The sequence below is a fragment of the Anser cygnoides genome, chromosome 3 (genome assembly GCF_040182565.1).
Source record: "Anser cygnoides isolate HZ-2024a breed goose chromosome 3, Taihu_goose_T2T_genome, whole genome shotgun sequence".
Taxonomy (NCBI): domain Eukaryota; kingdom Metazoa; phylum Chordata; class Aves; order Anseriformes; family Anatidae; genus Anser; species Anser cygnoides.
Window position 1 is genome coordinate 31,703,743 of NC_089875.1, and position 23,677 is coordinate 31,727,419.

At 38.3% G+C, this 23,677-nt stretch overlaps 1 protein-coding gene across 1 annotated transcript in view; it reads left to right on the forward strand.

Annotated features, from left to right (window-relative positions):
- The window catches only part of LRFN2 (leucine rich repeat and fibronectin type III domain containing 2), a 161,032-nt gene that overhangs the window by 84,856 nt on the left and 52,499 nt on the right, over nucleotides 1-23,677 (forward strand). The gene's annotated exons all lie outside the window — the stretch shown is intronic.

Genomic DNA, 23,677 nt, shown 5'->3' on the forward strand with positions numbered 1-23,677 from the left:
AGAGGAAGAGGTAGGGGAAAGAGTGAACTTTGGTGATATTAATAGCTTCAGGAAGGGCTCTCACCTGAAGTATCACTCTATGAAATGGGACCTTGCTTATCCAACACGCTGGGTCTTTAACATTCTTTGTAGCAGTAAAAACATATGCTGCCATAGACTGTTGAACCTTTCTCATTAATAATAGACATTTTCACTAAGATAATATAATTAATAAATGTACTCAACTTAAAAATTCTTACACTGACAATGACAATGATAATAGGTTAGTGTCTTGTTCATGCATTCATATTCATTCATTTTGTAATAGAGGATTTCCACCTTTGTAGGTGTATTGCTTTGGTAAATGTTGTTGGTTTGGTGGTTCAGCAAGAGACCTGGCAATGAGTATTCCGGAAAAGTACAACTTTCTGTCTTTACTGGGAGGAATATGCAACAAACAAGAAAGCAGAGCAATGGATAAGCTTGAAAGAAAAGTGATATATGACTATCTTAAGCATCTGCTCGTGACAGCAAGCATGCTCTTAAGCATGCTCTATGACATTATTATAGAGGATGGACTAGACAGACATATGGTAGGAACCAGCAGAGCTTATCCTAAGACATCAGTGGTCATAGTAGAAAAAAGTCATCTCCCCCTGGAGTGCCTTTTATTTCTAACACTCAAAATAATTTTGTAATCATTTTTTTTTGACATTCAGAACAAATTATACCTACTACCAACAATCACCCCAATATCTCTAGTTACAGCTGCACACTGCATCAATGTGTATCTGAGGCCAGTGTACCAGACTATACTCTTGGGCACTGCTGAGAGTAAGAGGCACTTTGAAGTCCCAGGAAAACACTGTTCACAGGAGATGTTGAGTTTATTTTTAAAGAGCTTAGCTGTGAAAATGCAATGCAAATGATTTAAATAGTTTGCGATAAATGCTGACAGGAAAAGACTTGTTTGTGTAAAGCCAGGAACTTTCTGCTAAGGGAAAGCTACTATGACTTTGGCGTTTTTAATCTGTCTCTCTTGGCACACTACCAGGGGTTGGCATTTTTGTTCACAGGTTTCAGTTCTCTTGGCAAACACTGATCAGCTAAAAATGATGTTGCCACTTAAAGGTGGATATGACAGACAGTCCTACTACTTTTTTTTTTTTTTAATTATTATTTTTAAGAAAAATGGTGCTAAGGATATTAAATTGTTTCATTATAGTTAGGGTTAAAGGCGGGAGAAAATGCAAGAATCCCAACCAGAATTTAATTCTGAATCTGCTTCCAGAAGGTCAGTCTGGGTTTCTCCTTCTCTTTCCTCATAACTGACCAGTGATTCCCGGGCCTCAGAAATCTGCCAGCCAAGATTTTCCCTGTCATCATATGTTTCCACCAGGGATTTCAGCTATGATAAAGCAGTGTACTCTGAAGAAGCAACATTTAGTCAAAACACCTCTTAAAGGCATTGAGCTAGTTTATTTGCACAGTGCTTTCATCATGAGTCTCAGTCCTCATTCTCAGAGCAAACGCAAGAGCTCTCTTCAAGACCTTGAGAAAGCATCGTCTCCACCTTCCATTAGCAACGTGTTAACAAGGATTGACAATATCCATATAGATCAAACTCAAGGTCAGTAACAGCAAGCTGTGGACTGTCTTGAAGAACCGTAAAGAAGCTTTTTCCTAGCTGGCAATCTGAGCAAACTGCCTCTTACAACGTTATGGCTGACGATATTGGCATTTTATGTAGTACCCAAGACTCCAGACAGGAAACAGACAGCAGTGTGAATGGGCAGCCAAGTGATGCTGGTATGCCCTGGAGGAGGAGTAATAATGCTGCAGGTCAGATTTTAATCATTTATGATAACACATTAACGGAAGATAGTTGAGCTGTGAAGCTAGAAATCACCAGCTCTTTTGTTTCTTGGAGAGAGTTTTAGTCTTGGTGAAAAGTGGCAGATAGGCCTCCCTGGAGTCTGGAGTCCTTTTGTTTGTCAAAGAGCAAGTACCATATGAACAGCAACGATATGCTCTTACTCTCCCTGCCAAATACCAGTGAGATGTCACTGCTTTCTCACAGTCTTTTTCTTCCTATTATTATTATTTTCTTTGCTATTGAGACTGTGTTCATGGTAGTCAATTTTATTGGTGATTCTTGTGTGTGCATTGAGTACATAAATTGAATTCAGGGCCTACTCCAAACCCCACTGGTGTGGATGGACTTTTATCTCTTTATTGGCATGAAAGAAACTTGTATGGAGTTCTGTGAATGAAGATGTGATTGCTGTCACCTGAAAGACCGATAACCTAAGCTTCCTGATGGCCTCCTATCAAGTTTGTCAGACTTATTACCTCTTCAAATTGTGAATGTTCACATCATATGCCTTCTAATATCCATCAAGCAATTGCAACTCATATGCAATTCATATGTTATGTATCTGCATACTGCTAAGTAACAAAGATTATACTAAACAAGTAATACCAACAAATAAAAAGCTAATTCCTGAAAATCTTGACCTTTCTGTAATTGCAGATAATAGTTTCCAAGTGCCCTGAGCATGTTTTTTGCCATCAGTTATTTCCTCATGTATACATAAGGTACTCAGGTTCTGTAGTGGTCTAGCCCAGAAATGTCCTTTTTATCAAGTCAAATAACATAGTAATAACAGTCATAACTATGTAGTACTTTACTAGACACTATTATTTTTCCTCTAGTAGTCTATGTAAAGAGGTGAGGGATGTACTCAGAATAATTTGTTTTCTGCCTTTCCAGACTAAGTATTTATAATTTTTTATTTTTTATTTTTTTTTACTTCTTTCCAAGGGACAGAAGGAGTTAGGGTATAAGTCCCACATCTTAGACTGGAAACAATAAATTTACCTAGAAAATCTAAATTGAATAGGTTGATGGATAAATATCACTTAATATATTACAATAGATTTATTTTTCTATTTCTTTCAATGCTATTTCTTTTTACCTGCCATTAAAAAAAAAAAAGAAAAAGAAAAAAAGAAAAAAAAAAGACAGTTCTTGTCTCTGGCTAGTTTCATGTTTGTTTGTTTTTGTTTGTTTGTTTTTGTTTTGTTTTGTTTTTTCCTACTGTTGTTTTTTTATTTTTTATTTTTTATTTTTTTTATTTTTTATTTTTTATTTTTTTTATTTTTTATTTTTTACTTAAAAAACAACTTTTAGCCTTATAAAAAGTGTACGCTTCAAAGTTTGCTTTAAAATTCAAAGGGTTGTTCAGGTGCGCTAGAACCATACAGCCAATGAGCCAATGTTCTGTTCCCTTGCTTTACATTGGTCCTTCCTGTTTGAATTAGGAAGCTTAGATCTTCTATAGCCTGCTGAGAGTGAATGTTTAGGTATTCAGACAAATCAAAGTTTAAAGGATTCCCAGGGATTTTAAGAATTCACTTTTCCTGAAATAAAAAAGTCCTGAAGCCACTGGTTGGAATTAGAAGCTAAAAAGCAAAGGGTGGCTGAGCATAAAATGAAAGAGCAAAAATAAAGAACAAAAGAAGTTTATACAATTCTGAAAAAAAAAACAATGTTAATGGTCAAAACTCATCTGTTTCCTCCACCAGCTTATTCTTAATAATAACAATAATAACAACAACAAACACACAATTTATATATATTATATATATTATATATCATAGCAGAAATCCCACTACACTGATTTATGGGGAGTTAAGAATAGTTTTAGTCCTTAATCCACTTGTCTGTGCATGAGACTTAACATAATACTTGCTTTATGGGATTCCTCATGTCCAAAATCTAATCAAGTACCTGGGCAGCCAAATCACAGAAACTGAAAAATGTGTTACCAGTCATCTTCTCCACCCCTTGTTAGAGCAGTACCTCTTCTATCTAGTCAGTGATAGCCTATTTTTATCTGCTACATATGACAGACATCTTCCTTTTTCCTGAGAAGATTTCCACAATTCATAATTTCATTTTAGGCTTTTAATTTTTTTTTTCATCTTATTCTGTTCACTTTCTTGGGCCTCTGATTAACATGTTCTCTTGCTCTTACTCTTTAAGTCCTTGTAGACAGCTGTGATATTCTTTCATTAGATTGATGGATTTAAAAAAAAAGACGGTAATTCTTTTATTTGTTTGTTTGTTCTGTCTTGTTTTGTTTTACTTAGTATGATTATTTGTAAGGTGCCTGTGTGCTAACTCTAGAAAATATAAATCCTACTTTGGCTTATAGATAATGATATGAAATATGGTATGTGGGAAAGATAACGTGTTCCCTTCACTTTCTAAGACCTATAGTGTATTTCCTCAGCCTCAAAACTCTATTCCACTTTGATGCAGGCTACACAATAAACAGTATGTGGAAAGAATCTAGAGTAGGAAATTGAAGTCCCATGTGCATTGCACCTAGTTCTGTTTAAATGTTGAGACTCTAAATACTGGTGGATGCATTGGTCTATAACAGTGATGTAACAATGTCTGAAGTGGCTAGAAGCAAAGGTGAAGTAGAGGAGTCAGTACCACAGTAGAAGTAATGCTGCGCCATAATATAGTATGTTTGCAGAAAGGTGGAGGGTGCATCAATCCTGAGAAAATATTGCAGTTTTAAGTGGAAACATTGGCTGAGACAACTAGGAAAAAGCTGTAATACAACTGGCTTGTTTTAACAGGATTTGGGGTTAGCTATGGTTTTCTAGCAGGCAACTGGCTCGTCACTTGCAGATTCACCAAATTCATTGGAGAAGTTTTGTTTTGGAAATATAGTAGCAATTTTTTCCCTCACAATTAGAAATAATAGTAGGACTTTAGCTTCAGAAAAAAAAAAAAGGCATACCAATTTATAGCTTGATGAATAGTCTTTTTCCACCTGATTGCTGCAGGTGCAGCTCCATTATAAAGACAGGAAACAAAGTGAAGAAGAGTGGAAGAGCGAGCATATATATTTTTCTCTTTGCTTTTTCCTTAAGTACTTTAAAGAAGGATTTAATGCCAAGTTGTAGTATAAAGGTCTCATCAAAATAGCATAAACTGTCAGCTTTTCCAAAATAAATCCACCAGTTCAGCCATCATTTCTATAAGGTGTTGACAGCACTACACTGAAATTAAATAGCAAATGATGGTTCTGTTCACCTGACTTAATTTCTAGGACTGTCACTAAGAAAGTCCTAGAGATCTTAAACTCATTGGTGAGCAGCATGTTGAGCTCCCGGGTCTTACGGCTCAAATTGAGCTGTGTGGGGCAAAGTTTGTACAGTAGACAATCTGTCTTTTGTTTTCAAGCTGAGTGACATCTCTGAAAGCAAACTAAGGAATAAGGTTTTGTTTTTGAAATCTTTTTTTTGTCTAACATAAAGCACCAGTCAGGCACCAGTCTTGTTCCCTCTAAAATTCTGCACATGTTTTAAAGAGCTCTGGCTTATGGTTGCACTGGAAATCAACCTTTGACATGTCTTTACTTCAGTATGCTGCACAAAACTATGTTTCTATAATGCTGTTGGGAGAGGAGCAAAATCATCTTGTGAAAAGTAGCATCACGAGGAAAAAATGAAAATGCAATCTCTTTCATTTCCTGTGGCTTGTTGAGTGTTGTCATTAGAGCTCTCCCGGCCTCTCTCATCCTGTGGGTAATGAACTGAATCCAGACCTTAGAATTCAGAATTTTTGTACTGCATCACATTAACAGGCTACCAGATCACTTATTTGGACCCGAACAGTTCTGTTCAACACAAGTTTTCTTTGGATTGCCCAGATGCAGTATCAGAATATGTAGGGAGGCAATCAGGGAGGTGGTATTTTCTCTTGCAATGTTGCCAGCTGAAAGCAACCTTGATAGAGTCTTCCAAGACGAAGTTTCCTCATGATCCAAATTTCTACTGTTTATGAACAAACATAGTCAATTCTTTGTATGCTTCATATTCAACCAAAGAAGTCACCTGCAGTCTCTGCTCCTGTATCTGCAACCTCAAAACTTTGGTGTGGCTAGAAGTGAAGAATACCCAAAATGAGCAGGAAATTTATTGAGTCAACAATTCCCAAAGGTTTTTTGAAGTGCTGTTCAGATTTCCAAGTTTTGCCTAGCAAAACATTTGCTACAGAAAAATTGATGTGCTTCTTGCTGGTATGTCCCTGGAATGAGATCCCTTCATAAGGCGTATAGCTTTCTGAAGATCAGTGACACAGGTAATTTGAGACATCCAGTGCCATTTGAATGAATCTAGCCCAAAGATTAAAACCTCGTTGCTGGAGCAGACTGTGTGTCTCATCCCATACTGACCTAAATGATAATTTACTAACATTTATTCTAATGGATAAAGATTGTACTTCAGGGCAGCTGGCTGACATTTGCTCATCCTCTTGAGGAGAGTAGTCATTTATGAAGGATTTTGACTTTTCTCTTTTTTTTTTTTTATGTCCCAGCAGGGGACAGATGATCCCTTTGCATTTGAAGTGGACAGTACTGTTGACTAACATTATAAAGGAACCATAGTTCTTTTCCCTAGCAACTTCAGGAGACTTAACTATAAAGGTCAGAAGTTTCCTTTTATGTTGAATTTCTGTTGCTTTTCAATGGACACTTGAAGGTTTGACTGGCCAGTTCCTATCTGTTAATACTTAAGTCAAACACATCTCCTGCTTATTTTCTTAAGGTCGGGAAGTTACATTCTGGGAGCCACACAAGGAACTTCCACAAAGCCTATTTGTATATTTGAAGACTGTCCTGCAGCTGCTCACTGTGTTTCCTAAGCTCTCTGAAGCAGAAAGCCACTTCTAGGAAAGTTGTGTGCGATTGTATAAACCCATTAAATTCATTTCCACTTCTTCAATGAAAAATGGCACATGGAGTTGCAAATTTTTTAATATAGAAGGTGGGGTAGTTAGAAAGCCAATATTAGTGTTGATGCTGTAAGAATAAAATTAAAAATGCATGTACTGGGGAAATTCATTCTTACTTTTTATTTCCCCTTCCTAGGACAAAATATTCAGGTCTGGATTCATCCTGTCTTACTAGAGACGAGTCTACACCTGTTGCAAAATGTTGGACATAAACACCTCTAGATGATAATTCAGGTTTGAGGGATGATGAAAAGCCCATCTCACTCCACTAACCACTGAGAGTGACCTTATAATATCATACTCTCAACCTGACTTCCTTATGCAAGTTCCAAGAGTTAGATGGAGTTACATAGGCTGAAGCCAACCGAAGATTTACCTGGTGATAAAAATAAAACAGATTGCTTTGTTTTTAGATATGAAATTGCTTTCAGAAAATGAGCAGGGGGAAAGACAAGAGAATATTTTTGTTCTGAATATGAATTTGTCTTCCTTCTGCCTTAGAGGTGCTCTCTGTTTTCTTCACTGAAGAAAAAAATGGAATGAATGGGGAAAAAAGAGAAAGAGATACCCAACTTTTAAACAAAAACAAGGAAAAAGTTTGACTTGGAATAAAATGGAATGGAAATCCTTTGTGAACTTTCAGTGAACTACTGAAAACTGATAAGGAAAATGTTACTTTCATTAAAAGCATCATGGTTCTTCACTTTAAATACCTATTTTCTGTTTAAAGTGGCAGAAACTGAAGTGGCCAAACCTTTAAAAAGGTAAAGACCCATAAAATAAAGAACTAATAATAATAAAGACTTGAACAAAGGTCTGCATGGTTTTTGGTAATCTGAAATCACAACACAAATATTAACTTCTGAGAGTTTCCAATATATCAGTCAGTCCAAATGAATACTCATAGCAGAAGAGAACAAAATGAAACACAGCTGCAGATCCCTCACAAAAGCAATGAAGAAATGGTTTGCAAAATCAGGAAATTAAGGAGGTGATGAGCTTTAGGCAGACATCTGATGCCCTGGGTACTAGGGTGAAAGACAGATTGCAGCTACTGGGAGACACTGCTGCAGGGCTGGTGTCTGTGTCTTCTGGCAGACACAGAGATAACATGGAGAGGTGTCAGTCCTAGTGCTCTAATAACCAGTGATAGCATCCAGTCTTTCTGGGGAGGTAACAAGGTGCTTCTCCTGTCCTTCTGCCCCCACCAGGGCCAGCATGGATTAGAGACTGCTGCCAGACCCTGAAGTTAAACAGAAAAGCCCTCACGGTGACTGCAAGCTTAAGAGGACTCAGTTACAGCTTACACCTCTGCATGTACCATGTCCTCCTTTCTTTTAAAAGCTATAAAGTCATATCCAAGATGATGTACTTTCATGCTAGGTGGATTGTGGATTTGAAAGCCCATATCAAATAGAATTGATCAAAGTAACTGTAGAAACCAAGTCTGGCAGCGGCTTGTCTCTTGGGTGCATTTTTGTCAAGTGCTCGCAGAAAGCTACAGACTTAGACTGGCCCCACCTAAGAGAGAGGCTTTGCAAGGGATTCTGCTGTGCGATGATAGAAACGGTGGTAAATAGCATTAATGGTGAGTGACAGTTGTGCCCTATTTTTCCGTATCACCCAGCTGTGAGTTGGTTACCTTCCTTAGATGAAAGTTTCTTTGGCCCTTGCATCAGGCTGAATTTCGGATGGAAGTGCTGTGTCAGAGGGCAGAGAGCTATGCATGTTGAGGCAAATGGACTGAAAAGTGGGAAAGAACAGAAAGAAAATGAATGAGCATCTGTGAAATCTGGCATACACAGGATTCATACAACTAGACATAATCCACGAGTGAGGGGAAGGGTATACTTCAATAAATAAGCTACTTTATTAAAAATGTAAATGACACTAGAGCTATAGAACGCTTGCCAGCATTCCAGCTCACTCTGAAAAATGACAGGAAAGTATGATTGACAATTTTTAATGCAGCTTAATTTTTTTATTTTATTTTTTTTTCAGAATCCAAAATATAAAGCTATGGGTTGTAGGAAGTGTTTATTAAACCTAAAAATGAGCAATAAATGAGCAATTCAAACACTTGCATGAGCCATAGTATATTGATGAATGAGGAAGAAGAGAAATAAAAACAGTACCAGTGGTGGTAGTATTATTTTCAGAAAGGCTAAAAAAGAACATTGCTTCTGTGATCTTAAACATAAGAATTTCTAGAATAGAGAAACACCTGAAAAATTATAGCATGAAAGTGTAGGTTGTAGAGCAGCATTAAATCAGTATTTGATCCTGGACCTGAGAAATATAAAATAGAAGGGCAAGATAACAGATCTGATTCTTCCATGTGTATACATGGTAGTGGATGCAATTCCCTGTGCAAATTGCTTAAAATACGTTGAGATATTCTATGATTACTGCCACTAAATAATGTGAGATGTGATCATTATTAATCATTATTTTATTACTGTTGTAATAAAGCTCTAGAAATAGACATAGGTGTAAATCAGCATTGCTCCATTGCTCTGTTGACTTTCAGTTTAGTGATGCTGATGTGCATCATTGAGGAGTAGTTCAGAATCTGGACATAGATATAAGGACATCTTCTTACACACAGAGAAAATATGTTTCTCTGTTACTGGAACTGCACTAGTTTTTTTTGTTTGTTTGTTTTTTTGTATGTGTGTGTTAAACATGTACAACAATATAGATATTTACCTGTAACGTACCAAGCATTAAATTCTTGTATACTCAAAAGTTAACAGGTGTTAAAAATGCTTTCAGAGTAATCCTGGTGTTTTATTGTTAGATTTCATCATATCAGCATTTCCTGCCTGATGAGCTGGTGCTCTGTAAAGGTAAGGTAATGGAAGCACGAGCTTCTTCTTCAGTATTAGGAAAAGCTGCTTTGGTTTCCCACGTAAATTATGAGGCTTGTGCTGTAGTTCTTCGGGTCTTGAGATTACTGATCAGATCAGGTTAGGGACTTGCTCCTCTGCATATGGGAAGCCTTGCAGGGAGTGGGAGGCTGTGCTGGGCTGTCAGCTGGGAGCCCTGCAAGCACCAGGGCTGAACTGGAGCCTCCGAAGGGCTACAAGGCACCTCCTGCAGCAGCCTGGTTCTGTGGAGCGTCTCAAGTGATCCCAAGGCACCTTCTGCAAGGGTAGGGCTGACGGCTTCCATTTTCTAGCAAATTCCAGCTTGTCTGCTTGCCTTTTGCTCTACTGTTTTTTTGTTTTGTTTTGTTTTGTTTTGTTTTTCCATGCAGTTTCCATAACAGAGGGAGCTCCTCAAGCTCCAAAGATAAGTGGCGTTTGTGGGGCTGGGAGTTGAGGCCACGTATTTCCCCACAGGAACAGCCACATGTCAGTAAGGGGGCTCAAAATTATTATTCCTGCATACACAGTATCTGCATTGCCTGGGGATCCACTTCTTCTGGATGAAAAGAGTTATAAATGTAAGGTATTATTAGCACATGGCTTTGTAGTGAGCCACCCTCAGGCCACATTAAGGTTTTTGATGTTTCTCAGTTGCAGCCTCTAAAGGGATCTTCACATGATTTCAGAAATAAATAAATAAATAAATAAATAAAGAAAGAAAAATAAAGAAAAAAAAAGAAAGAAGAGAACCTTCTTAAAGAAAAAAAAAACTAAAAATGAAAGTGCTTGTATTTTGATTTTAATTTCTGTTTGTAGCTGATGTTTTGTTAAGATGCAGGCTGAGTATCTTGATTATTCCCTTTAAAAAGTGACCTTGATCATTTAAACATGTAAATTAAAATGAAAGATCTGATGACCTTTTCATTGAGGTCTCTGAATTGCGGCAAGTAGCCATCCCTGTCTCCTAGCGTTGCAGGAATACCTCCTGCTAGGGAACGCGGTATCAGGCTGTGTTAAAAACACCCGGAGGGCCTTATTGATGAGGGGAAACTCACTCTCCACGGCCTTTTTAACATTCAACAACAGTGTAACTTGTTTGTTTCCTCTGTGTTGGAAATGTCAACAAATGTCACCCAAGTTCTTTGCTTTCCTTTCTTATCTTTTGACGTATTATTTGATATGTGTGTGAGAGTGTAGGGTACATTAATAAAGGAGATTTATTCTCCAGAAAATTAAGAGTTAGACTGCACTGAAGAAAGGTTTCTTCTGTTAGTTTTGCCATTAGAAAAACAAAACAAAACAAAACAAAACAATGCTCTAGAAAGGTCTTACTGAAAAGAGAGATGGAAAGAAGACCTATTAGTTCTTAGTGGTCTGTCCTTCTGTTAGCATGGGTCACTGTTAATTACTCTAGGATTATCCTTCTGTTGAAGTGTGAGTGTGCTTTGCCCAGCCCGTTTAAAAATGCTTTTTAGCAATGTGATTCACATTACTTTTCTGGGAAACCGTTTCACAGTCACGACATCTTGGATCAAAATTTCAGAAGAGATATAACTGTCTCACATAGCTAACTAAAGATTTCATAAATGACTTAGTTCCCCAAAGGTGGTTGATGACAATTGGAGCCTTAGTTGCTTTTTGAAACTAGTCTGCAGTTCCTAAACCACTACAAGCTTTTTTATTCTATTTTTTTATATTTTTTTTTAATAGTAGCCTTTGCCTTTAATGAAGCTGCTGGTATTCAGATTAAGTTATCCTTCAAAAATGTGAATATATTATACATTGTAGTAGTAGGTGCATAATATAATTATAAAAAGTAGAATATGAAATTTAACATCTATAAGGCACTTTTTGTGTTAGTATAATGACTTAATTATGGCAGTGCTGAAAAGCCCCTAAATCAATTGGGATTATACTTTGCACATACTATGTCAATGCATAGAGAGAAACATTTTCAGCCCAAACTGCTTTCAAATATGTTGACAGGACAAAGAAACAGTGAAGGGTGAAAGTTTTTGTTTTCATAATAAGTACAGAGAACTTGCATAGAAGAATATTAGGAGACTTTCCAAAGGACAAACACCAGTAGTCTGTGGCAGATCTGTGAAAAGAAGTCCCTGTGCATGACACCACCTTCCTTCCTTTTCATCTTCAGCTGTTTTATACACACTAAATTTTGATGATTTATATACCTCTGCAGTTTGATAAACAATTCTTTTTCATCTCTAAGTCAATGTTTAAGCTATTTGTAGACAGTTAGTCATTGCTATATATATATATTTCTTTTTTGTTATCATTATTATATATTTTTTTTTATTCCAATCTGTCCTCTGGGGAAAAAAAAAATAGTTCTGCTAAAATATGCCTGGATCCATCTGTGAAATTATGCCCTGTAAAACATTTATAAGACTATGCACCAACGATGTGCTGTCTCCTTAGTGCAATGTGCTTTGCAGTTTTCAGCAGCCAGGGCGGGATGTGATGGTGAGGTGAAGATGTAGGCATGCAGCCATGCCACTGGCAGCAGCCCTATCTCTAGCCTCTCTTCCAAATTACAGACCCATGGAAAACTCACAAAAGCATGGTTATGAAAGGCAAAATGCACACCTCATCACTCTAAGATTCCTAATATCAGTTGTCAGGAAGCTTGTGAAATAAATAAATTCTTAAAGTAGTATAATTTCTAACAATTACTGTTATGAGTGTGTAAATAAAAAATAAAGCCTATAGGAAAAATAGCAAGTCTTGTATAATATTTTATGTTCTATTAATTTGTGACCACATAAAACACCCTCCTAAACCCACACAGTTAACTTTCGCCATGCTTTTGGCACTATTGGAAGGAAAACTTGCTTAAAACTTTATATATGATTGGGAGATTCAAATGGGGAATCTCATCTGAGTTTAATTCCAATGGCCAAATTTGTTAAAGTGGAGGAACCAGTGTACCTTCTTTTGCACTGATGCTTTCAGGTGAGGAGTGATAGGTAAAGGTTTAAATGCTGAAGTCTTTTTCTGACCCCAGTTACAGCACAGCTGCAACTGAGGTATAACTTATGTAACGGAGTCCTCAGTCCTCTGTATTCTTCTTCCATGTTTGCTCTGTCAAACCTCTCATTCACCTTTTCATCTGAAGAGACTGTGGGACAGCTCACTAAGATCAGTCCTGACATTAACGCATATTCTCCCCATGCCAGCAATCTCTTAGAGCAACAACAACTTCTTGAAAGGAACCAATAAGAACAGAGTGGTCTAGAAATGCTGGAAAATAGTCAATTAGGCATCTTTTGCATTTTTCTCCCAGCTTTGTCCTTTGATTAATGATTTGCTTGCATCTTGATTAGCAGTTGTCTGCACACTGTGAGTATATCTGAACCTTGAATTGTTTGATATTGATTCAGTACCTTGAGGGAAGCAGTTTTTCCAGATGCTTTCTGACTCATTGATAAAGAAGTGATGCTTTTGCTGGATATTAAGGATGGTAAATTCCTAGAAACTGAAGGCTCCTAAGCAATAGACAACTTATTAAGAGAAGTTAGATTTCTTTTGTGCTTCAACAAAACAGCTGTTGTTGTCAGGTTATGAACAGTATTGCAAAGGAATTATTTTTGCTGTAAGATGGCTTTGACACAGAGACACAAGTAATCTGTATGTGAGCAGAAACATGATGTAAATACTTTGGGCTTGTATGTCACTTCAGCAATGAAATACTCAATTCCACAGGTAGCCACAAAGCTTGTTTTGTTCTCAGGACCTCATGCACGGAAGAGTGGTGACACAGTTTACAGATGCTCCTGAAAGCTCCATCGTTGATGCAGGGTGTTCCTTTCTGCTTGCAGGTTTCCCTGTGGCTCTCATCTAAACTATTGCACTGCACTGCCTGCCTTTGTTCTTCAGCTGTGGTGAAATGTGAGATATGAAAATTCAGGGAGATATTTCCATATATCTGGTTAGGTTCACACTGTTTTCTGAACATGCTTGTGTCATCCCTGCATTCTGTGGCTGTTTACATTGTGCCAGACATACATTAAGATCTCAGGAGACGGAGCCTTTATTTTTATTTTTTTTTCTTTCCAATTTTTGAGTTCTTCAGATTGCATTTTCAAGCATTTTATATTACTTTTTTTGATTGTTTTGTTTTGTTTTGTTTTTTTTCTGGAAAGGTATTAATATGTGCTACTTGAGGTCTTTCAGCTTTTGCCAGTGACAATTTCCATGTTCAGGCAAAAGGCACTGCTGCAATGAACCAAATGCACTGAACCATCAAGCCAGGAAAGATGGGAATCTGGGATAAGTCAGAGAGACTGAATTGCCTACTGTTCATTTGTCTTCTTGTAAAGCCTATTTCATCATTGGTTTCACGTTTCCTCCTTACAGGGGTGAGCACAAATCTCCATTCCTCACCCTACTGCACACCCACTCCTTTGACAGGCTTAAGAAAAAGTGAGATGATGGCTTCATTTGCTACCACAATTGCCCTAAATTGAAAAAAATATATATATATAAAAAGTTGGAAAAAAAAAAAAAAGCAATTTAAATTGATTTCCAAAGAGGGCAATAAGCTCAAAAGAGGGCCTCTAGAACCCTTGCTACCCTGGCCATCATTTGATTGTAATCATTCTCAGTCATTTTGACAAAGGATTGATTTCTAGCAATAGCTTTACCATAATTTATCAACCAGTGCAATCTGACCTCCCCTTTGTGTCTGGAATATTGATCCATGAAAGATGACTCTTCTTGGCTCTGCCTAATACCTGAGCCAGGGCTACAAAGTGTGATGGATGGGGGAAATTGTTAGTTTATGTTCTGGAGAGAGGTACTTGTTATAATAAATGCCGGTTTGATAGGATCATCTTCACTAGAAATGAATTTCCTTATGAATAAAGTTCATTATTATAGAATCCACTAGTCTAGTTACTCATCTCCATTATGTTTAAAGTTGTGTGTGAAAGAGGTAATATTGCAGACAGCACAAGGGCAGAAGCTGTTCTGGCTATGCACTAGGATCAGGACTGCCTTTTAAATTTGTGATATAAAAATATGCAACTAGTTTACACTGCAGAATCAAAGAATAGTTAAGGTTGGAAAGCAGCTGTGGAAATCATTTAGATCATGTGCCTGCTCAAAACAGAGCCACCAAGGACAGGTTGACCATAACTATGTTCAGTCGTGTTTTGAACATCTCCCAGGATGGAGACTTCTCAACCTCACTGGGCAGTCCGTGCAGATGTTCAACTGCTCTTAAGGTAAAAAGTATTTCATGCATTTAAATGAAATTCCCTCTATTTCAATTTGTACCCATTTCCTTTTGTCCTGTCACTGGATATCACTGAGAAGAGTCTGGCTCCATCTTCTTTATTTCCCCCAACTAGGTGTTTATATACATGGATAAGATCCCCTTGAGCCTTTTCTTCTCCAGGATGAATGGTCTCAACTCTCTCAGCCTTTCCTGTGTATGTTTCCTGTGTATGTGTATATTATATATATATATATATATATATACACACATAGATATTTGTCCCATACAGCCTGTTGGGCAGCACAATTTGCCTATTCAGTTGTTGGAGAAAATAAAGTAGAGGGGAATAGCAGCCACACAGAGCTTACAAACTAAATTATTGGCCTTACCCTTTGCTCAGTTGTCTGCATTTTGTTTCCTTTCTATTTGCTCCAATTTAAAATTGTTTGCTATTACCAAAGGAAATGAGAGACTCCTTGGCATCTAGAACACCCACGGTGCAATCCTTACTACTGATGAATAAGAAAGAGCACATGAGTATACTCTAGTGCATGTCGAGACCCAAGACAAAACAAGTTATTGAAAAGAGAAAAAGCAAAGATTATTTGTATGAAATCAAGAATAACCTTCTGGACAGGTTTCACTGTTGTGATCATTTAGTACTCTTTGGGCAGCTCAGACATGTATGATGATTCTTTGAGCAAATAAGTATCAAATACCCCCTGATGTCCCAGTAGTAACACCCTGCAGAGGACCTGTCACAGATGATATATTCACCATTCTTATTATCATTGTCAGCAAGGGCCACCATGTCCCTCTGTATTCAGAGAACTGAGATGTTAGTTTGACATAGAATCATAGCATCATTAAGGTTGAAAAACACCTCCAAGATCATCTGGTCCAACTGTCCCCCTACCGCCACTATCACCCACCAAACCATGTCCCTAAGCACCACGTCCAACCTTTCCTTGAACACCCCCAGGGACGGAGACGCCACCACCTCCCTGGACAACTTGTCCCAATGCCTGACTGCTCTTTCTGAGAAGAAATGTGTCCTAATTTCCAACCTGAACCTCCCCTGGCTAAACTTGAGGCCATTCCCTCTAGTCCTATCACTAGTGTGATAGTCCTACCACCTGTGAGAAGAGGCCGAGCCCCAGCTCCCCACACCTTCCTTTCAAGTAGTTGTAGAGAGCAATAAGGCCTCTCCTGAGCCTCCTCTTTTCCAGACTAAATAATCCCAGTTCCCTCAGCCGCTCCTCATAGGACTTGTGTCCCAGGACCTTCACCAGCTTTGTAGTCTTTCTCTGGACACGTTCCAGGGCCTTGATGTCCTTCTTGTACTGAGGGGCCCAAAACTGAATGCAGTACTCGAGGTTCAGGCTCACCAGAGCTGAGTACATAGCTTCCATGCTAGCATGGTGGTGTATGTTTGACAGTGGTTTTTGCCCCGCTCCCCGCCCCCCCCCCCCAGCCTTTTGTGTGCGTGTGTGGTTTTTTCAATAAATCTGTGACTCAGAGACCCATGTCTTGAAATCCTTACTCACATTTTACTCATGCAAACCTCCCACAGAATTCGTGAATGGAGACTTAGTCCAGAAAAAGGAGGGGACAGATGAGTAACATCCTCCATGAGCCAACTGGCATGGCTGAGTGAGGAAATATCAGTCAGGAGAAAAAGCAGGACGTTCCCTGAAGGACAGATGCTTCACCACTTCTTCTCCACTTTTCATGTCACCATTACAGGGATACACGTTTGTAGACATCGTTGCAAATGACCTCAGAAGTGGGAAAATGAGTTGGGTGTGTGTTGGGGAGATAACTTTCATCAGGAGTCTGGGTTGGGCTGGGGTGTTATAAAATACTTCTGAGACTGAAAGGTGTTAGGCTATGGAGTTGCTTGCTTAAGGTAAGCGATGTGCTTCTTGGATCATTAAACATCAGTGGGAACTGTGGGACAGTAAGCTAAATTATCCAAGTGTTATTCTGTATTTATTTATTTGTGAATTATGGTTTTCTGATTGTCTTTATCTCTTCTTTTATATGATTTCTCATACCATGTGGTCTTAAATAGCATAAGGGAGGTAAAAGTAATTTTATCCTGTTTTTAAAACCTCAACACAAACAAAAATCTTCCATCAACATGAAAGACAATGTCTAAGAGTGATCATTGTGAAAAAGCATGGAACATCAAGATCCATCTGTATATCAGCCCCTCTCATTAAAGTCCAGGAAGCCAGCATCTCTTCTCTCATGGTAGCAGATAAACCATCCCAGTTTAACTTTCCATTTTGGGGAAAGAAAACCGTGGTCGTGAAGCAGCTCCAGTTTTATCCAGAGGGCTCAGTTTCCTTGACCCTTTTCAGTCAGGGTCAGGCAGGCTGGCTGTGCTGATCTTATTCAGTTGTTAGCTTTTGGCAACAGGCAAGGATAATGTGTTCATGCCGGTTTACTTAGATTCGACATCATCCTTGAGTAGAACTGGACAAAGTGGATTGAGGCATCTGCAGATCCTGTCAAGCACAGAGCTGTATTTAATTAGCTCAAACTAATTCAAAGAGACCTTTGCCACACCTCGTGCTCAGTGAACATGCACAGCTCAGTGGCACCGTGCCGTTTCTGTGCTGTTGTCACTGAGCTCTGCATCCTCCTGGATCTACACTAACTGCAGACCCTGTGGAAACAGCAATCACCATGGACATATTTTTCCCCTTTCTTGGCTGCAATATTGCAGTTTTCCCTTCCTGGGTTAAAAAAGTTGTATTTCAGTTTCCCTTGACTTTTTCTGCTGAAGATAGGAAGCTTGTACTGATCTACTGAAGAGTTAGTTCTTCTGTCTGCTTGCTTATATAGGGGCGTTTATCATGTATGTCAGGCTGGTAATTTATAAACAGAGCTATCTTCTATCTACTCTGTGTGTCATCAACACAGCATATTTGGCTTTGCAAATGTTCTACAGGGCTTTTGATCTTTCTTGAAACCACACGTTTGCCTTTCTACTTCGAAATTGAAACATCTTGCTGGTTATTTCCAGAACGGTAGATGATAGGAGCAGAATTTAAGAAAGAAAATTCCCATAGCATTGGACTTTGTTTTCATAATAGCCCAAGAGAAATTAAATATACAGATCTTTAGGGTGTCTTGTAATTTCTGTAAAATGTGATCTATTCTTTGAGGATGCTTATGAATGGTAAAGCAAGTGTTCCTGTTGTAGTATGAAAATCCCTCTAATTGTTTCCCCTTGATTTTCTGTTAATATGTCTAGACCTAAGGGCAAGGAAGAGTGTATTGTATCCACCACAAATAAATCAGTGCAATTAACTGCTGATATATGCAAAATGACCTTCAGAGCTAGTACATGGCTGCTTCTAATATCAGGAATCTAGTTTAGAACAGGCAGTACAGGGATCTGGCCCCGGATCAATGAAGGAAATATCTTGAACAAATTGGGACCAGAGAGGTCAGTCTTGTAAAAAACATAATTAAATTGGGCCTGAACTGGAAGACTCACACATCAAAGAACCACAGTGATCAAACGATTAGGGGATGAAGGAACAGGGGTAGCAGCAGAAAGGGAGAAGGGAACAGCCAAGAGTGTATGAAACAGCAGCTTTTGAGATGGTGTCTGAGAAGCTGAGTGTTTAGAGGCATAAAGAAGGACATTTAAAGGCAGATTAAGGAAAAAAAGAAAAAAAGAAAAAAAAGAAAAAGAATGAAAGAAAAATATGTTTGAAATAAATACCAGGATGTGTTGGCACACACTAGAAAGCAAAGACCATGCAAGGAAATGAGGAACAATAAAGCATGCAGAAAGACAATATTAGGAATGCAACGAGAAAATCCTTGGGTAATGGAGCCTGTTGTTTGCAATATAAATTTAAATGCAGCGTGTAGCAGCTGGCCACTCTTATCTGATAAGACTCATTCTGTGAGTAGCTGGTAAGCAGAAACTGCAAAGTGAAGCAGAATATACATTTGAAATATTTGGGGCTTGTATGTTTTATTTTATCACATCCTTTCCCTTCATTTTAATTTTAAGAGACTTGTTTTTTATTTTATTTTATTTTTTATTTTTTGTTGCTTTAGTGCCAGTGAAAGGTGCTGTGTGGAGAGCCCTGGGGATTGAAGGCTTTTGTTTCCTCATAAATAAACACAGCAAGAGTAGCAAAAAAAGCAGCTATTCTTATCTTGCTTTCCACTCACCTTCCTTTAGCCTCAGCTGGCAGACTTCCAACCTTTCCAAGGAAAAGGTCTCTGCAGACCAGCCAGTGTTTGACAGAAAATTAGTAGTACTTTCTGTAGTTTTACATTCAAAGCCTTCAGCCAGGTCTCATCAATATGACTGAAATGCCATCATATGCTTGTGTTATTTTTATTTATTAAGTAATAGACTAGGCATGCTTTTTGTTTACATCTGTTTGCTTTCATGGTACTGTTTCCCAGTGTACCCATTCGCACTGGTCAAGAGAGTTAGAAATGTACTCTACTATTTATTTACTTGTCAGTGGTGAAAGTTGAGACTCTTAGCTATGGTTAAGTTACCAAAATAGAAAGATATCAGGAAAGCAGGCAGTGTTTCTTCCACAGGCTTCTGTGCTACTGGTATTTGGGGCCGTAGAGGGGGTGCTGGGGGTTGGAGTCCCTTCAGCATTGCACAGGCATCCATGGCTTCTGGCTCCCATTCACTGCTAACCTTCGATGATGATGAAGCAGTGATTAGCCAGCGAAAGGGCTGCAAAAGCTGTTTCTTGTCTTCTGTCTCTCTTTCTGTGTCATGACTTCCATGTTAAGAGCCTTTACACACACGCTGTCTCCAGGTACCTTGCAAACAACTGATTGTAGAAGTCAATAGATATAATTATCTTTATCTTACAGGGAAGAAAGAACATGTAAGTGAATCTTACCACTTACATTTCTTCCCCGGATATGTATGCCTCCCTGCCCATCTTTCCAATGCAATTGTGACAACACTATCCACGACACCAGATTTGTGTTAACAAATCTGTTAACATGTCTTACACATGGAAACATCACTGTGCAAGAAGAAGGTCTGAAAGGAAGCAGAGCTGGGTTTTCCAGGAAGGACTTGGCAAGTAATCTTGGGAGAGATGTTTGAGCCAGATTGTGCCTCTTCCTTACTCATCAGCAAAAATGAGGTAGTAAAGGTCTCTTCTGTAAAGTGCAATGAGATCCTGATATGAAAGAACAGGTATTACCTGCAAAAATCTAGACTTCCTTTCTCTTCCCTGTCCAGTGACACAGTGATTTGGAAATACAATGATAGAAGCAGATGCAACAACTTTAAAGTCTACAAGTTTAAGAAACTAACCTCTGCATGCTAGAGACAATGGGAATATAAAGCCCTCCAAAGGAACAATGAATTATCCTCCTGCATGGAATCAGTGAGTAGACTAGAAAGAGAAGGTTTAGCTGACAAATCTAGTTCCATCAAAAGTGAAAAGCAAGAAAATACAATAAAGTGATTGCCAGACTGAAGAAAGAACCTGGAGGCTGAGCAGGCCATGTTGAATCAAGTAATAGGACAGCAGTGGTCTTGTTTCCTTCTCAGACCTCTGCCAGTTTCTTACCAAACTGTGAGCCAATCACAACTGCAAACCACTTGGGTGTATTCCCTGAATCAGCAGACTTCTGCTACTGAATGCTCTTGCTAACATACTTAGTAATCCTAACTTGTGGCATTCATCAAAAATGAATTCAGTATCTTTTGAGTGTGGACTTTACGTGATATCCTTCAATTTGTCTTGCTTATATTTCATAGCATCTCCAAATCTTCACATGTAATTTTCTGCACCCAATTAAATTTATGAGAAACAGCAGAAAATGGTCTTTTTGTATGTATGACTTGTTTTTTCGTAACAGTGACTCTTTGAGTATACGTTATAAATAAAAGGCAAAATGCAGTATATATTGCAAATAAAGAATACTACCTAGGAGCTATTGGACAGAGTTTGTCTTTAGGGGAGAGAAAAGAAAAAAAAAAGAAGGCAACAAGCTCAGATTAAGGAAAGGATACCAATTTTAATTATCCTCCTTTTTCTTTGATGTGGATGGAAATAAGAGTATATAAAGGTTTTTATAAGAATTAGAATAAGCCAGGGATAAAGAGCTACCCTTGGAGTTGCTGTTATGGCTCAGAGTAGGGGGAATTTGGATTCAAATGATGAGAACAGATCTTGACTTGTAGACACAGAAAGCAACAGGGACTGTTGATGGACAACTGTGTCTCACACGATAGGCAGTATCTCTGAGAAGGTTGCTCCTTCGTACATTTGCAGCTTCCCTATGTGTTCAAAATGAGTAAGAGACAGAATAACTGATAACTTCTCTACTGTGCTGGTGAAGCAAAATGCAGGATTGCTCTAAGGAACCAGATAAATAAATGAACTGGATGGCTAAAAATAGAAAGGGGCTCAGCTTAGCTGACTCATGAGTTTTTGGATTGAATCTGATGGAGACTTGGCACACCACATTAAAAGCAGGAGATAAAGGTAAATGTTGGGGTACATTAAATGAACAGAAGAAAATGAATGGACCGGCAAAAGGTCTGGGGGAAAAAACAAAAACAAGAACAAACCAAGCCATTTCTAGTTAGTTCATTTGAAAACGGTACCCTGCACATCCTGTGCCCCTGTCATTGGGAAATCACTGTCCTCCACAGATGTGGCTGCACTGGAAAGCTCTAGGAAACCAGTTTGATCTGCTGTTGGTGCAATGCACCTCCACGACTGGGAAATTTATTATACTGTCCTCTAGCCAGCAGCCACCAGCTAACTTCTCCGCTACATCAGAGCTTCTCTTACTCCCCACACACAGCTTCTCATCAGATGGTTCAGGCAATTCAGGGTAAGTGTCTTGCCCTTGAAGAAAAGGGACACTGCATGTAGCTCATGTACATGCAGATACACAACCATGTATTAGGTGGTGCTACCTAGGTCTCTCTGTTTGCCAAATGTCTACACATGGATTTTCTAAATAGATACTTTCTTTTCAATTTGTTTATTTTATTTCATTTTGTTATGCTTACAAATAACTGTCTACACATTTAAATGTTGTGCATATTCGAAAACCATCAGATAGCTAAGCATTTTTTTTTTGTCACAACAAATCAGTCAGTTAAAGCCTGTAATTTACAGTCACTGAAGGTTGAATAATGCCATTACAGTTATTTTCACAGGTAAAAATCATACTTCTGAAAAAGATCTGGCTACAGTTATTAAGGTTACAATGGGCCACTCATGAGTTCTGGCTAGAGCTAAGTAACTTTTCCATTTAGCCAGAAGTTTTACCACTGATATGTATTAGTCCATGTTGACCAAACCTATTTTTGTGCCAGTTCTGATTTCATGAGACTACTTTAGGAAAGGCATAAAATGAACCATTCAGAATATTTATTTCTAGTGTTTCTGAAATGTGACAGTTTCATTTTGAAATGATGTGTTTTGTGTAGGTATTTGCTTAAAGTAACATATTTTTAAATGAATGAGTAAATTGAGCATGCCTACTGAATTCACAATATAAGACTGAGTTAATTCAGTTACTATAATCAGCATTCAGAGATTAAAAATTGGACCCCAGGCTTCAGGACATATACAAATTAAACTGACCTTGGCATTGAAGGTAAACATCATTCTGGAAGATAAATTTCCATCTTCAGCAGCACAAGAGACTTAGGCTCATTAGTAGGTGTAATTTTAAGCCTGTACTGCTTTTGCTCTGTTTTCTGTATGTTCCCAGAATGAAAGTTTTCAGTCCAAGTTTCAAGTGGCGTGATGCCAGATCAGGCAAGGTCTAGAGATCAGGTATAATGGAATAGTAGTACCTGTAAACTTTGAGTAGAAACTCTCTTATTTTGTTAACTACATTATTAAATAGTGCTCCTATTTGCGCAATGTGACTGCAGAAACAGCAGCCTTCACTATAACTTCAGTGTAGTTACAGAACGATGTTACTATTTAGTGCTAGATTTTTAAAAAACTCAGGAACATGGGCTTTCAGGGCCAATTGAAATGAATCGGACCAGGGCATCCAGGTTCTCTGAATGGTTTTCAAAGTCTGGATCCTCATCAGCATTTACCTCCCTGAGCTGTCTGGAACACACTTTTCTGTGGAGACAATGGAAACTCTGGCTTCCCAAGGATGTGTGTGCCTGACTGAGCAACTCTTTAACTGAATTGTACTGGGATCATAGAATGAGTTTGCCCCTTATGAGACACCAGAGAACCCATACAACTCAGACCACTGCAACAGCAGAATGGACTCTCTCTTCTCTAAAAAGGCTGAACTTTAATTAAAGACTTTTCAACAACAAAGATATTAACAATATCTCTCTTCCATGTGGATTCTTTAAGGCTCAAAAAGAGTTGGCCTCATGATGCATATTTCCTTTGCAAAACTCCAGTAAAGCTGGTAAAGTCTCCTCTGCTGTCTCGAAACTTACTCTGTATTCTTGAAATGCATGAGTAGTAAATATTTTGGAGGCCTCTGCACTTCAAATTTTATCTGAAGTGAAGAAAATGTCCCAAATATATTGTGGGAAAGTGCCAGACAGGCAGATGCTCAAAAGTACACAGAATGTGTTCACCAAGTCTTATTTTCTCAGGAAATGAATCTCAAAAGCTTGATTAATTTTGCACATTTCTCAAAACCAAATGGCTTACAAGAATGTCTTAATTTCAGCAAAATGCTAGTGAAAGTGAGGTAGGATATAACAGAATGCATGTGGTTTCCTTTTGACTTAAGCTCCCTTGC